Source organism: Hypanus sabinus, chromosome 29, assembly GCF_030144855.1.
Source record: "Hypanus sabinus isolate sHypSab1 chromosome 29, sHypSab1.hap1, whole genome shotgun sequence".
NCBI lineage: Eukaryota > Metazoa > Chordata > Chondrichthyes > Myliobatiformes > Dasyatidae > Hypanus > Hypanus sabinus.
The window spans coordinates 26,309,105-26,323,215 of NC_082734.1; positions in this window are offsets into that span (position 1 = coordinate 26,309,105).

The window sequence follows — 14,111 nt, forward strand, 5'->3', positions numbered from 1 at the left end:
GAAAGTTGCAGAACTTCAACAAAGTAGGACACATACAAAGAACATGTCGGACACATAAAAATAAATGGACTGCACAGGGAAGAGAAAAGGATAAAAAGTCAAGTTGCAGTTTTAGAAAGAGCACTAATCAGCATATTGCTGGTATAAAATCTGGTAATATTGAGAGTAACACAGGACTGAGTAGCCTTGAGATTTATAATGTGAAAACTAACAACAGACTAGCAATATGGCTTACACCAGAAGTGAACAGAAAATTAATTAAAATGGAATTAGACACTGGTTTGGCTGTGTCATTCATTCCACAAAATGAGTTTGAATGGCATTTCAAAAATACTGAACTGAAGCCTGTAGATGTCCAACTAAGAACTTCTACTAGAGAAAAGATGGCTCCTATGGGAATGACATTTGCAAGTGAAATACAACAACCGACAAGCCAGATTAGGGCTTGTAAGTGGTAAAAACAGAAGGGCCAGCATTCTGTAGTTGTGATTGACTGGGACAACTAAAACTCCTTTGGAAATACATCCATCACCTGCATGCCACTTCCCCTGCAATATAGTCAACTGAAAGCAAATTTAAAAAGGCACTAGATGATGCCAGAGCAGTGTTCCAGGGTGACATTGGGAAACTCAAACATATCCAGGGTAAAATAGTGCTAAATGAAAATGCCACACCCTAGTTTGACAAAGCCTGTCTGATCCCTTATACCATCCATGGTAAAGTAGCCAGTGAGCTAAATCACTTGGAAACTAAAGGAATCCTTTCCACGATTGAGTGGAGCCTATGGACAATGCCATTGCCCCCAGTAGCCAACAAAAACGGGTCTGTCAAGATCTGTGGTCATTTTAAGGTCACCATCAACCCAGCACTGAAAGTAGATCAATACCTTCTGCCCAGGATAGAGGATATTTTTGCAAACCTTTCTGGGGGAAACACTTCATCTGCGTGCTTTAGCTGAGGCCTACCTACAGACAGAGATGTAAGAAGAGCCCAAATTGTTTCTCACCATAAACATTCACCAAGGGCTTTAATGCTATAACGGGCTTATTTTTGCATTAGTACCTGCACCTAGACATCAGGTGTTGCACAACTGCCAAATCACTCAATGTCACCTGGATGACATCATCGTAACCGGTAAGGATGATAAGGAACATCTCTGAGATCTCAAGAGAGTGATGAAAAAATAAGAAGATATGGGCCCAGAGCACATTGCAACAAATGTGAATTATTTGAACCAAGCATCACTTACTGTGGTCACACCACTGATGCACAAGATTTACACTAGTGTGCTGAAAATATTCAGTCAGTGGTGGATGCCCCAAGGCTAAAGGATGTTCCACAGCTGTAGTCCTTTTTAGGATTTGTCAATTACTATAACAGGCTCCTGCCAAACTTGGCTACTGTGGCCCACCCCTTGAACCGATTACTACAAAATGGGATAAAATGGCAATGGACTAAGCAGTATGTGGGTTTTCCAAATGGCAAAGGAAATGGTGATGTTGGACACTGCACTCACACATTGTGATCTACAGTGTTCTGTGAAGCTTTCTCATGACACTTTGCTTTATAGTATAGGTGCAGTTACGTCACATATGATGTGATGGAAATGAACGCCCCACAGTCTTTGCATCACTTTCCCTTACCGCTGTAGAGAAAAATTACGCACAGACTGACAGAAAGGCCTTGAGTCTGGTTTGGTGGTGTAAAACTCTTCATACAGTATGATGCACCATCAATAACTCACACTGAGACGTAGGCGAGATATCGGCTTTTATTGACTGGAAGAAGGAACCAGGAGTGAGTGTCTATCATACAAGGTCCTGGAGACTGAGGCCGAGCGTCAGGCCGCAGGTCTCCTTTATACAGGGGCCTGTGGGAGGAGCCACAGGAGCAGTCAGCAGGGGCGTGTCCCGACAGGCACATAGTTCACCACATTCACCCCCCCTTCGTTTGAAAAAGTCCTCATGTAGCGAAGGTTCTTACAAGTCAAGCCGATCAGGCGGTCGAATCTGTCGCTGCGATCTACGTAGCACCGGCTGTGACCCCATAGGTGCCGGCAACATTGGCGATTGCACAGGGGACGGGGGTTGCGCGTGTTCTTGCCCACTAGGCGCCGGTGATCCCTCATGCATGTGCGAGGCGCCTGGTATAAACGCGTACGAAACGCCCGGTATACAAGTGTCGTGAGGAGTCTGTGTAGGGCCTGGTGCGTACGGTGTCACCTCTGGTGCAGGGTTCACAGTTACCGGAGAGCCTTCAGGGTAGTGGTCTGCTGCACCTGCGGGTGCCAGGTCGCGGATGGAGACCGTGTCCTCCCGCCCATCAGGTAAGACCACGTAAGCATACTGGGGGTTCGCATGGAGAAGGTGAACCCTCTCCACCAGCGGGGAGTATTTATTGCTCCTCACATGTTTCCGGAGCAGCACTGGCCCCGGGGACGTCAGCCAAACTGGTAGGGTGGTCCCAGTGACAGACTTCCTGGGAAAAGAGAATAGGCGTTCGTGAGGGGTGGCATTGGTGGACGTACATAACAGAGAGCGGATAGAGTGCAGTGCCTCAGGGAGGACCTCCTGCCATCGAGAGACCGGCAACCCTTTGGACTTAAGGGCTAAAAGTGTGGCCTTCCACACTGTGGCATTCTCCCGCTCTACCTGGCCATTACCCCGGGGATTATAACTCGTGGTCCGACTGGTAGCAATGCCCCTAGCTAGCAAGTACTGGCGCAGCTCCTCACTCATAAAGGAGGACCCTCTATCACTGTGGATATAGCAGGGATACCCGAACAGAGTGAAGAGCTGGCGCAGGGCTTTTATGACGGACGTGGCAGTGGTGTCGGGGCAGGGGATGGCAAAGGGGAACCGTGAGAACTCGTCAATAACACTGAGAAAATAGACATTGCGGTCAGTGGAGGGAAGGGGGCCCTTAAAGTCAACACTCAGGCGTTCAAAAGGGCGGGTGGCCTTGACAAGTTGTGCCGTGTCAGGACAGTAGAAGTGCGGTTTGCACTCGGCACAAATTTGGCAGTCCCTGGTCATCGTCCTGATGTCCTCCAGGGAGTACGGCAGGTTCCGAGCTTTCACAAAATGGTAAAATCGGGTGACCCCCGGATGGCAAAGTTGTGCATGAAGGGCGTACAGCTGGTCGAGCTGTGTGCTAGCACATGTTCCCCGGGATAGGGCATCAGGGGGCTCATTGAGTCTGCCAGGCCGGTACAGGATATCATAGGTGTAGGTGGAGAGTTCTATCCTCCACCGCAAAATCTTATCATTTTTGATCTTGCCCCGCTGTTGGTTGCTGAACAGGAACGCAACCGAGCGCTGGTCGGTCAGCACAGTGAATCTTTTGCCAGCAAGATAGTGCCTCCAGTGCCTAACAGCCTCCACTATGGCCTGGGCTTCTTTCTCCACCGCGGAGTGCCGAATTTCAGAGCCTTGGAGGGTGCGAGAAAAGAATGCTACTGGTCTGCCTTCCTGATTAAGGGTAGCAGCCAGAGCGAAATCGGAGGCATCACACTCCACTTGGAAGGGAGCGGTCTCGTCCACTGCATGCATCGTAGCTTTGGCAATGTCCGCTTTAATGCAGTTGAAGGCCGCGCAGGCCTCAGCAGAGAGGGGAAACGAGGTAGACTTGACCAGGGGGCGAGCCTTGTCTGCGTAATGGGGGACCCATTGGGCGTAATAGGAAAAAAACCCCAGGCACCGTCTGAGGGCCTTGAGAGTGGTGGGAAGAGGGAGCTCTAACAGGGGGCGCATACGTTCGGGATCAGGCCCAATAACCCCGTTTTCCACGACATACCCAAGTATAGCAAGGCGGGTGGTACCAAAAACACACTTGTCCCTGTTATAAGTAAGGTTCAGAGCTGCGGCCACTTGGAGAAACCGTTGGAGGTTGGCGTCGTGATCTGGCCTGTCATGACCACAGATGGTGATGTTATCCAGATAGGGAAATGTGGCCTGCAGTTGGTACTGGTCCACCATCCGGTCCATTTCCCTCTGGAAGACAGAGACACCATTCGTGACACCGAAAGGGACGCGCAGGAAGTGATAGAGCCGGCCGCCCGCCTCGAAGGCGGTGTAGGGGCGGTCCTCTGGGCAGATGGGGAGCTGGTGATAAGCGGATTTCAGATCTATTGTCGAGTACACCTTATACTGAGCAATCTGGTTGACCATATCCGCGATGCGGGGTAGGGGGTATGCGTCAAGCTGCGTAAACCTATTGATGGTTTGACTATAGTCCACCACCATCCTATTTTTCTGCCCAGTCCGAACAACAACCACCTGGGCCCTCCAAGGGCTTGTGCTCGGCTCAATGATCCCCTCCCTGAGCAGCCGCTGCACCTCCGACCGAATGAAGGCCCGGTCCCCCGCGCTGTACCTCCTGCTTTTGGTTGCCACAGGTTTACAGTCGGGGGTCAGGTTGGCGAACAGCGGTGGGGAAGGGATCTTGAGAGTGGAGAGGCTGCAAGTGTCGGTAGCGCAGCTGTTGGCCTGGTTCTGGATGGGATGTGTGTGTCCGTGTGTGTGTGTGGTCAGTAGCGGGGTATGTGAAGAAGTCCCACAAAACTGAGGATTCTTGACAGTGAGTGGTGGGAGGGGCCCGTCGTATACCATAGTCACACTTTCGAGATGGCTCTGGAAGTCCAGCCCCAATAGCACAGGTGCACACAGATTAGGCATGACCAGCAGTTCAAAGTCCCGATATACTGTGCCTTGCACCACCAAAGTCGCTACACAACCCGCCCGGATGTCTGCGGACTGCGACCCAGAGGCCAAATGGAACCTCCGACTGACCGGCCGCGTTGCAAGTCCGCAGCGTTGCACTGTGTCCGGGTGAATAAAACTCCCAGTGCTGCCCGTGTCAAACAGGCATCCAGTCCAATGCCCCTCCACCTGGATGTCCATCATGGACCTTGCAAGCTGGTGTGGGGCGCTTTGGTCGAGAGTCACAGTGGCCAGAGTTGGATCGCCGTCGGGGTACCCGGTCAGCATCGGAGGGTCGGGGGCGGGGCATGCTGACGCCGACAAAGATGGCCGCTCACATCCGGGGTACCCGGTCAGCATCCGAGGATCGGGGGCGGGGCGTGCTGACGTCGACAAAGATGGCCGCCCACATCCCGGCATGCAAGATGGCGGCCCCCACGTTTCACCCGCAGCGCTGCACTCCGCTCGAGGTTGAGACTTACAGACCTTGGCGAAATGGCCCCGCTTTCCGCAGCTGGAGCAGGTCGCTTCTCGCGCTGGACAGCGTTGTCGAGGATGTTTCTTTTGGCCACAGAAATAACAAGGCACGAGTTTCTTACGGGCCACAGCCGTGGTCTGGGTCGGGGAGCTCGTGGAATGGCGACTGGCGGCGGCGTTGGCGAATTCGCTCCCGGGAGCCGGCGGTGGCGGGGTCTGAGGCGTCCACGAAACCGGCGGGGAATCGCGCGACTGGACAGCGTCGGCGTTATGCCGCGCAGCTTCTAGAGCGTTGGCCTTCTCTATCGCCGAGCTTAAGGTAAGATCCGAGTTCTCCAGCAGCCGCTGGCGCATGTACACTGACCTCAGTCCCGTCACAAAGGCGTCTCGCACCAGCAGCTCCGCATGCTGTTCTGCCGTGAGCGTCTTGCAGTCACAAGCTCGGACGAGTGTCTGTAGTGCTCGGAGAAACTCAGCGCACGATTCGCCAGGCCGCTGTTGCCGGGTAGCTAAGCGATGTCTTGCGTAGACGGTGTTCACCGGCCGCAGGTACTGTCGTTTGAGGGCGTCCAGTGCCCCTTCGTAGGTCGGCAGGTCCCGGATAAAGGAGTAAACTTTGGGGGTGACCCTCGAGAGTAGGATTCTGTGCATAACGGCGGGTTCAGTCGCACGAAGCTCCGCCAAGTACGATTGGAAGCATGCAAGCCAGTGTTCAAAAGCGAGAGCTGCGTCAGGGTCTTGAGGGTCCAAATCCAACCGGTCCGGACGCAAAACGGGTTCCATGTTTTAAAACTTCCAGTCAATAAAATTGATGCACCATCAATAACTCACACTGAGACGTAGGCGAGATATCGGCTTTTATTGACTGGAAGAAGGAACCAGGAGTGAGTGTCTATCATACAAGGTCCTGGAGACTGAGGCCGAGCGTCAGGCCGCAGGTCTCCTTTATACAGGGGCCTGTGGGAGGAGCCACAGGAGCAGTCAGCAGGGGCGTGTCCCGACAGGCACATAGTTCACCACACAGTACTTGTATGGGAGAGAGTTTATCCTCATTACTGATCATCACTCAACAGTGTCCATTTTCAATCCATAGAAGGGTGGTCCACTAACAGCAGCAGCACAATGCAGAGATGGGCTCTCTTTCTTGGAATACACATACAATATCGAATTCAAGAGGACGACTAATCATGGCATGCTGATGGATTGTCCCGTTTACTCTTGGAAAAGGAAATATCTGAAGAAATTACAAAAGAGCGCTCTGCTCTGAGTGTGTTCTCTCTGATGCAAATTGGAAGTTTCCACATTACAGCAGAAATGATCCAAAGGGAAACCAGAAAGTACTCCACACTGTCCACGGTCATCTACATGGCAACTCAAAATGGCTAGAATGTCCAGCTCCCCATCTTTACCAGCGCCTGGATGAACTTGGCTTGAAGCTTTGTCTGGTGGCCTTGGATAAATCAGCAGATCGAGCAGTTCACCGTGTGCTGTTCAGGAAGCCAACACACCCAGAAGACATCAAGAGCAGTGCCTCTCCATCCCTGGGAATGGCCTGCATTGCCCTGGAAGAGGATTCATGTGGATTTTACTGGATCGCACAGGTACAAATTTCTTGGTAGTAGTGGATGCAGCTACAAATTGGCCAGAAGTTCTCCCAATAGACCTCACTACAGCCTTGCACACTGTCGATGTGTTGAGAAGCCTCTTCCCAAGGACTGGTGTTCCAGAACACTTGGTCAGTGATGATGGACCATAGTTTGTTAAGGAACAGCTTCAGTCATTCCTAAAAATCAATGGAATAAGACATACTACACCCATACAGTGCCTTCCAGCTACAAATGGCTTGGCGGAAAGTTTTACTCAGAATCTAAAGAACACTCTCTGAGCAATGCCAGCTACACTAACACTGAATCGGAAGCTTGCTAATTTCCTCCTTGCATATCGCAATGCAGCACACTCCACAATCAACAGCTATGCTGTTCCTGGGTCGTCCAATGCACTCATGCTTGGATCCCCTCAAACCCAATCTCAGCTTGTACAAGGAGGCTTGATGTTTCACTCCTGGATAAGCTGTCCTGGCGAGGAACTTCAGAGGTGGTCAAAACTGAGTACTTGAAAAGATGAAGGACCAAACTGGACCACTGTCCTACACAGTGGAGATTGCATCTGATATCACCTGGAGATGGCACATCAATCATTTGAGGAGAGCGGAGTCAATTATTAGAGAAGAAATGTGGCTACCACTGTCAGAACCACTTCCAGCAATCTCCGAGTCAACTCCTACAACCACTATTGAGGTGGCCCTAGAACTAGAGGTTGCCTCACAGCCGCAGGTCTCACCTCCCAAGCAGAATGGCCCACCTTATCAGGAAAGACGTTATCCCACAAGAGTGATAAATCATCCAAAGTGATTAAATCTTTAGGCCTGAATGGGACATTTTAAAATTTACTATGCTATGGAAGTCTATATAGTAGTTGTATTACTTAGTACATTGTGTATATAATCTACATATGCATATATAGTGTACAGATAGTATAGTGTATTATATAGTATACTGTGTATGAAAAGCATTCAATATTGAGTTTGAGTTAAAAGCTACAACAGGTGATTAATAAGTTCGTGGCCTAAGGTAGAAGGAGTCAATTTGAGAAAACCTAGCATATTTCTTTTTCAAAATAGCCCCCTTCTACATTTACACACTTAGTCCAGCGGTCGTGGAGCACACGGTTCTTGGACCTCCAGAAAGAGTCCACAGGAGGGTGATTGATAAGTTCGAGGCCTACGGTAGAAGGAGATGAGTTATACAGCTCTCGTTACAGGCACGTGCAGGTCAACTCTTTGAGTGATGATGCAGAATGTTTGAAGTTAATAACTCATCTCTTTTTACCCTTATCAATCACCTCTGGTCAGTTATTAACTGATGAGTTATTAACTTCAGACTTTCTGCATAATCACTCAAATAGTTGACCAGCACATGCATGTAATGAAAGCTGTATAACTCATCTCCTTCTACCTTAGGCCACGAACTTATCAATCACCTATCTTGGACACTTTCTGGAGGTCCAATATCCGTATACTCCATGACCGCTGGACTAAGTGTGTAAATGTAGGAGGGGGACTATGTTGAAAAATAACTGGGCTAGGTTTTCTAAAATTGACTCCTTCTACCTTGGGCCATGAACTAATCAATCACCCCTCGTAAGTAGGCAGCAGTGTTCTGTATTTAACATTTCAGTAGTATTTGAATAATATTGTAAATATATTATTTGGTTGAGCATTTGTTGTTGCTTACATAATTGATTATGGGTTATATGTAAAAGTATGTGAATGGCATACGTCATTCCGTCACCACGTCATAAGTGTGCGCTTCACTGCAAGTAAAACTGAGAAGCGTACATGAGTTATCCCAGGCTCTGTGTGTTTTTTTCAATAAGTTTCTGGAGTTCTAAAACACAACACCATCCACTCATGCACACAAACAAGCCTCCAGTCACCTTTGAGCCTCTGGCCACCAGTCTCATACCCTGGGGTCTCAGACATCAGGCCTGCATCCGGATTCGCAGATTCATGGACATCACCATATTTACGTGAGCGTGAATTATTCTGCACGTGCTCAATGCGGCAAACGGTCTGCATGTGCAGCTGTTTTTCTTTATTCACTGACAGAGCTGTGGGCATTGCCATTATGACCAGAAGGTGGTGGTGAGCAGGCAGCTTGAGCATGTTTATGAGGGAAAGTTTCCAGAACACAGACTCAGTAATGATGGATGAATAATGATTTATTTTGATGTTAGAGGGGAACACACTGATATCCACATTCTCATCGCCTGGTGTCCTTGAGATTTTTGAGGTAGAGATTACAAAGCTGGTAGGTGAAGGGCTGGAGAGAACTGAGGTACAGCATGTTTTATAGAAGGCTCACTGCTGCTGGAGAAAGTGAAGGTGTTGCTTTGTCCCGGCTGGTGCCAGGTGTCTAGAATTACCAGTGAAGACTTTCCTATTACACTGCCCAGAGATGGTGAGAAATCTCAGGGGGGTTGTGCATCAGGGAGAAGATGTCAAAGCTCCTTTCACAACATCAGAGCATCTCAGGTGCTTTGTAGAGAGTAACTTTGAACATTATTCAATGATATTAGTTATTGGATCAATGCTAGCCAGAGAACCCATGGAAAAGTTACCTGCTTAACTTTGAATAGTGACGCCTAAGGGACAGATAACCCAGGGACAAGAAATCGGATAAGACAGAAGTCACAAAGCACAAGGAATTTGGGCTAGTTTTACCCAAATATAAATTGAATGATCTCAACTCATTATCCTGATGACGCTATTGGCCAGGGACAGCCACATAGAACATAGATATAGAACAGAGATCATAGAACAGAGGACAGAGAGCAGAAAACAGAGAACATAGAAAAAAGAATATAGGACATAGAACATAATACATAGAACAGTACAGGCCTTTTGGTTCATAATGTTGTGCCAACATTTTAACTTACTCAATGATCAATCTAACCCTTCTCTCCCACATTGCCTTTCATTTTTCTTTCATCCATGTACCTATCCAAGAGTCTCTTAAATGTTCCTAATGTATCTGCCTTGACTTCCAGCCCTGCAGGGTGTTCCACACACCCACCACTCCCTGAGTATAAACAACCTACCTCCAATCACCTTAAAATTGTGCCCTCTCATATTTGCACCCTAGAAAAAAGTCTCTCATCCTCCTTGACTCCAAAGAGAAAAGCCCTAGCTTTCTCAATCTAGCTCTTCATAAGCCATGGTATCGAATCCAGGCAGTATCTTGGTAAATCTCCTCTGCACCCTCTCTCAAGCTTTCACATCCTTCCTATAATGAGGAGATCACAATATTCCATGTGTGGTCTAACCAGGGTTTTATGGAGCTGCAAAGTTACCTCACGGATCTTGAAGACAAGAGATCATCCAGCCAATAAGCATTCTTTATTGATGGACGTCTGACACAGCATGGCATCAGGAGTCACATGTCCTTACAGTACATTTACATTTTCTTATTGTCGCAGCTCGGTGCGTCTGTGATGAGTCTGGAAGCATGAAGCACTCCTGCAGTCGGGCGCTCAAAGACCCACATTGGGCAGCAGCTGAGGGAGGCAATTGATGATGGGGTGAACAGGTCGCATGCCAGCGATGAATTCATTGCCAGAATCCACCTGCCAGTGACCAGATCGCCATCCCTCTCTCACCGGCTGCATGAGCAGACTCGGTCGGATCAGCACATCTCCATCAGACACCAGTCTCCCAATTCTCACGTAACCAAAACTCTCCATACATTCAAGACTCACATCCCATCCCAGAGCGTACACAAACCTCCAGCCATCTGATCGCGATCGGCAAAGTGACTACCACACTCGCCTCTCTTGTTCCTAGCTGCTCTGTAGTCCACAGAAGGAAGACTGGGCCTGTAGTTGAGCCCTGGCCACTGCTGCAGAGAAATCAAAGGGATTCATCATTAAGAATTAATTCCCTCATTGCATTTCACAGTCTCTCTTGGGTTTACAAAGTGGTGCATGTCTCCTTGTTTCTTGTCTGGCCCACACTTGGACAGTTTTCTGCAGACAGCCTTGAACATTCCTGGCATATGCTCTGGCTGCTGAGCCATGGGACAGTGGAGGACCACCTTCCCTTGATCCGACGCTCTCTGATGTGACTGCTCTTGGTGAGCTGTAGTCCAAGGAAGTGGTGGTGAGGTTAGAGGGATCTGGAGTGACAATAGATGCCAGGGTAATGATGAGGCTTGGTTTGGAGGGCTGATAGATGCCAGTGTAGTGATGAAGGTTGGTCTGGAGGGGAGATACCTGCCAGGGTAGCACTGAGGGGTGTTCTTGAGGGGGTGGAGAGATAGATGGTCAGGGGCGGTCTGGAAAGCAGATTGATACCAGGGTACTGGTGAAGTGTGGTCTGGAGGAGAGACAGATGGCTGGGGTTCTGTTGGGGGTGGTCTGGAGGGGAGTTAGCCGTGAGTCAGGGGAGCTGAAAGCCTCTTAAGACTTAGCCTGGACTCTGGACATGGTTCTGCAGTGCCTTGTGAACCTGATGGCGAAAAACGTTTCTTCAAATCAGTTCCCGGCAACCTGACAGTGCCACAGCATTCTGCCAATCCCAGGATGCAATTCACAGAACTGCTTCTGAGCCCCTCAGTCCCCACTAACCTGCAGGCAGCCGGGGTGGGGGTGTGTGTTAGTCTGCACAAGTAACACGCCGTGTGGGTGGTTCTTCTGATGCTAACAGCCTGGCTTCAATTTGTGGACGAATGCTGCCTGAATTGGCCTGCTGAGGGTCAAACTAGCTGCAGGAGGACTGAAGATGATGGCTCATGCAGCTGGCTGCCCAACATATTGAACAACATAAGCTGCACTTTAAACGTTTGCTCTCCACTCTTCCACTGAGCTGAAAGTAGACGAGCGTTCGCAGCACTGAAACGAATTTCATATCTTAATCAGAAAGAACTGGACTTGTGTGAGAAAGGGAGACTGGTGCCTGAGTTACGTACAGTGAAAGGGATGCGTGTGTGAGAAAGGGAGACTGGTGCCCGGGTTACGTACAGTGAAAGGGATGCGTGTGTGAGAAAGGGAGACTGGTGCCCGGGTTACGTACAGTGAAAGGGATGCGTGTGTGAGAAAGGGAGACTGGTGCCCGGGTTACGTACAGTGAAAGGGATGCGTGTGTGAGAAAGGGAGACTGGTGCCCGGGTTACGTACAGTGAAAGGGATGCGTGTGTGAGAAAGGGAGACTGGTGCCCGGGTTACGTACAGTGAAAGGGATGCGTGTGTGAGAAAGGGAGACTGGTGCCCGGGTTACGTACAGTGAAAGGGATGCGTGTGTGAGAAAGGGAGACTGGTGCCCGGGTTACGTACAGTGAAAGGGATGCGTGTGTGAGAAAGGGAGACTGGTGCCCGGGTTACGTACAGTGAAAGGGATGCGTGTGTGAGAAAGGGAGACTGGTGCCCGGGTTACGTACAGTGAAAGGAATGCGTGTGTGAGAAAGGGGGACTGGGTTACCTACACTGAAAGGGATGCGTGTGTGAGAAAGGGAGTCTGGTGCCCGGGTTACGTACAGTGAAAGGGATGCGTGTGTGAGAAAGGGAGACTGGTGCCCAGGTTACGTACAGTGAAAGGGATGCGTGTGTGAGAAAGGGAGACTGGTGCCCGGGTTACGTACAGTGAAAGGGACGCGTGTGTGAGAAAGGGAGACTGGTGCCCGGGTTACGTACAGTGAAAGGAATGCGTGTGTGAGAAAGGGAGTCTGGTGCCCGGGTTACGTACAGTGAAAGGAATGCGTGTGTGAGAAAGGGAGACTGGTGCCCAGGTTACGTACAGTGAAAGGGATGCGTGTGTGAGAAAGGGAGACTGGTGCCCGGGTTACGTACAGTGAAAGGAATGCGTGTGTGAGAAAGGGAGTCTGGTGCCCGAGTTACGTACAGTGAAAGGGATGCGTGTGTGAGAAAGGGAGACTGGTGCCCAGGTTACGTACAGTGAAAGGGATGCGTGTGTGAGAAAGGGAGACTGGTGCCCAGGTTACGTACAGTGAAAGGGATGCGTGTGTGAGAAAGGGAGACTGGTGCCCGGGTTACGTACAGTGAAAGGGATGCGTGTGTGAGAAAGGGAGACTGGTGCCCGGGTTACGTACAGTGAAAGGGATGCGTGTGTGAGAAAGGGAGACTGGTGCCCGGGTTACGTACAGTGAAAGGGATGACTGGTGCCCGAGTTACGTACAGTGAAAGGGATGCGTGTGTGCGAAAGGGAGACTGGTGCCCGGGTTACGTACAGTGAAAGGGATGCATGTGTGCGAAAGGGAGACTGGTGCCCGGGTTACGTACAGTGAAAGGGATGCGTGTGTGAGAAAGGGAGACTGGTGCCCGGGTTACGTACAGTGAAAGGGATGACTGGTGCCCGGGTTACGTACAGTGAAAGGGATGACTGGTGCCCGGGTTACGTACAGTGAAAGGGAGACTGGTGCCCGGGTTACGTACAGTGAAAGGGATGACTGGTGCAGAACTCTCCAAGGAATGAGCTCTGAATTGGAATTAGAGTCCGGTTTATTATCATTGACATGTACTGTATGTTGTGAAATTTGTTGTTTCGTGGCAGCAGTACAATGCAATACATTAAATATACTATAAATGAAAAAAAAGAAATATATACTAACATATTAAATTATTAGTGCAAAAAGAGAAATGTGATGGTAAAGGAGAAGAAGCTGTTTCTACCACGTTAAGTGTGTGTGGCTTTAGGCTCCCGTACCTCCTCTGTGATGGTGGTAAAGAGAAGAGAGCAGGTCCTGGATAGTGAGGGTCTTTAATGATGGATGCTGCTCTCTTCAGGCATTTCCTTTTGAAAATGCCCATGGTGGCGGGGAGGCGAGTTACCACGATGGAGTTGGCTGGGTCTACAGCCCTCCGCAGCTTTTCCTGATCTTGCCCCTCCATGCCAGATGTTGATGCAACCAGTCAGCATGCTCTCCACGCTCAGTAGAACAGTACCGCACAGGAAGTGGCCCTTTGGCCCTCAATAAACATGTGCCCAAGTCTTCGGTGACAACCCAAATCTTCTCAAGCTCCAGATGAACTTGCGAGTCTTCTTTGTAATTGCATCAAGAGGTTGAGCCTAGGTTTGATCTTCAGAGGTGTTGACACCTAGGGAGTTCACTCCGTCAGAACTGGCTATGAGTAATAATATATAGGGTATGCTAATTCATAAGCCACATCTTTCTCTGTAGCGTGTAGATTAAGACCGGAAGACCGGAAGACAGGGGAGCAGAGTTAAGCCATTCAGCCCATTGAGTCTGATCTGCCATTCTGTCACGGCTGATTTATTATCCCTCTCAATCCCATTCTCCTGCCTTCTCCCTGTAATCTTTGACACCCTTAGTAATCAAGAACCTAACGAGCTCTGCTTTACAT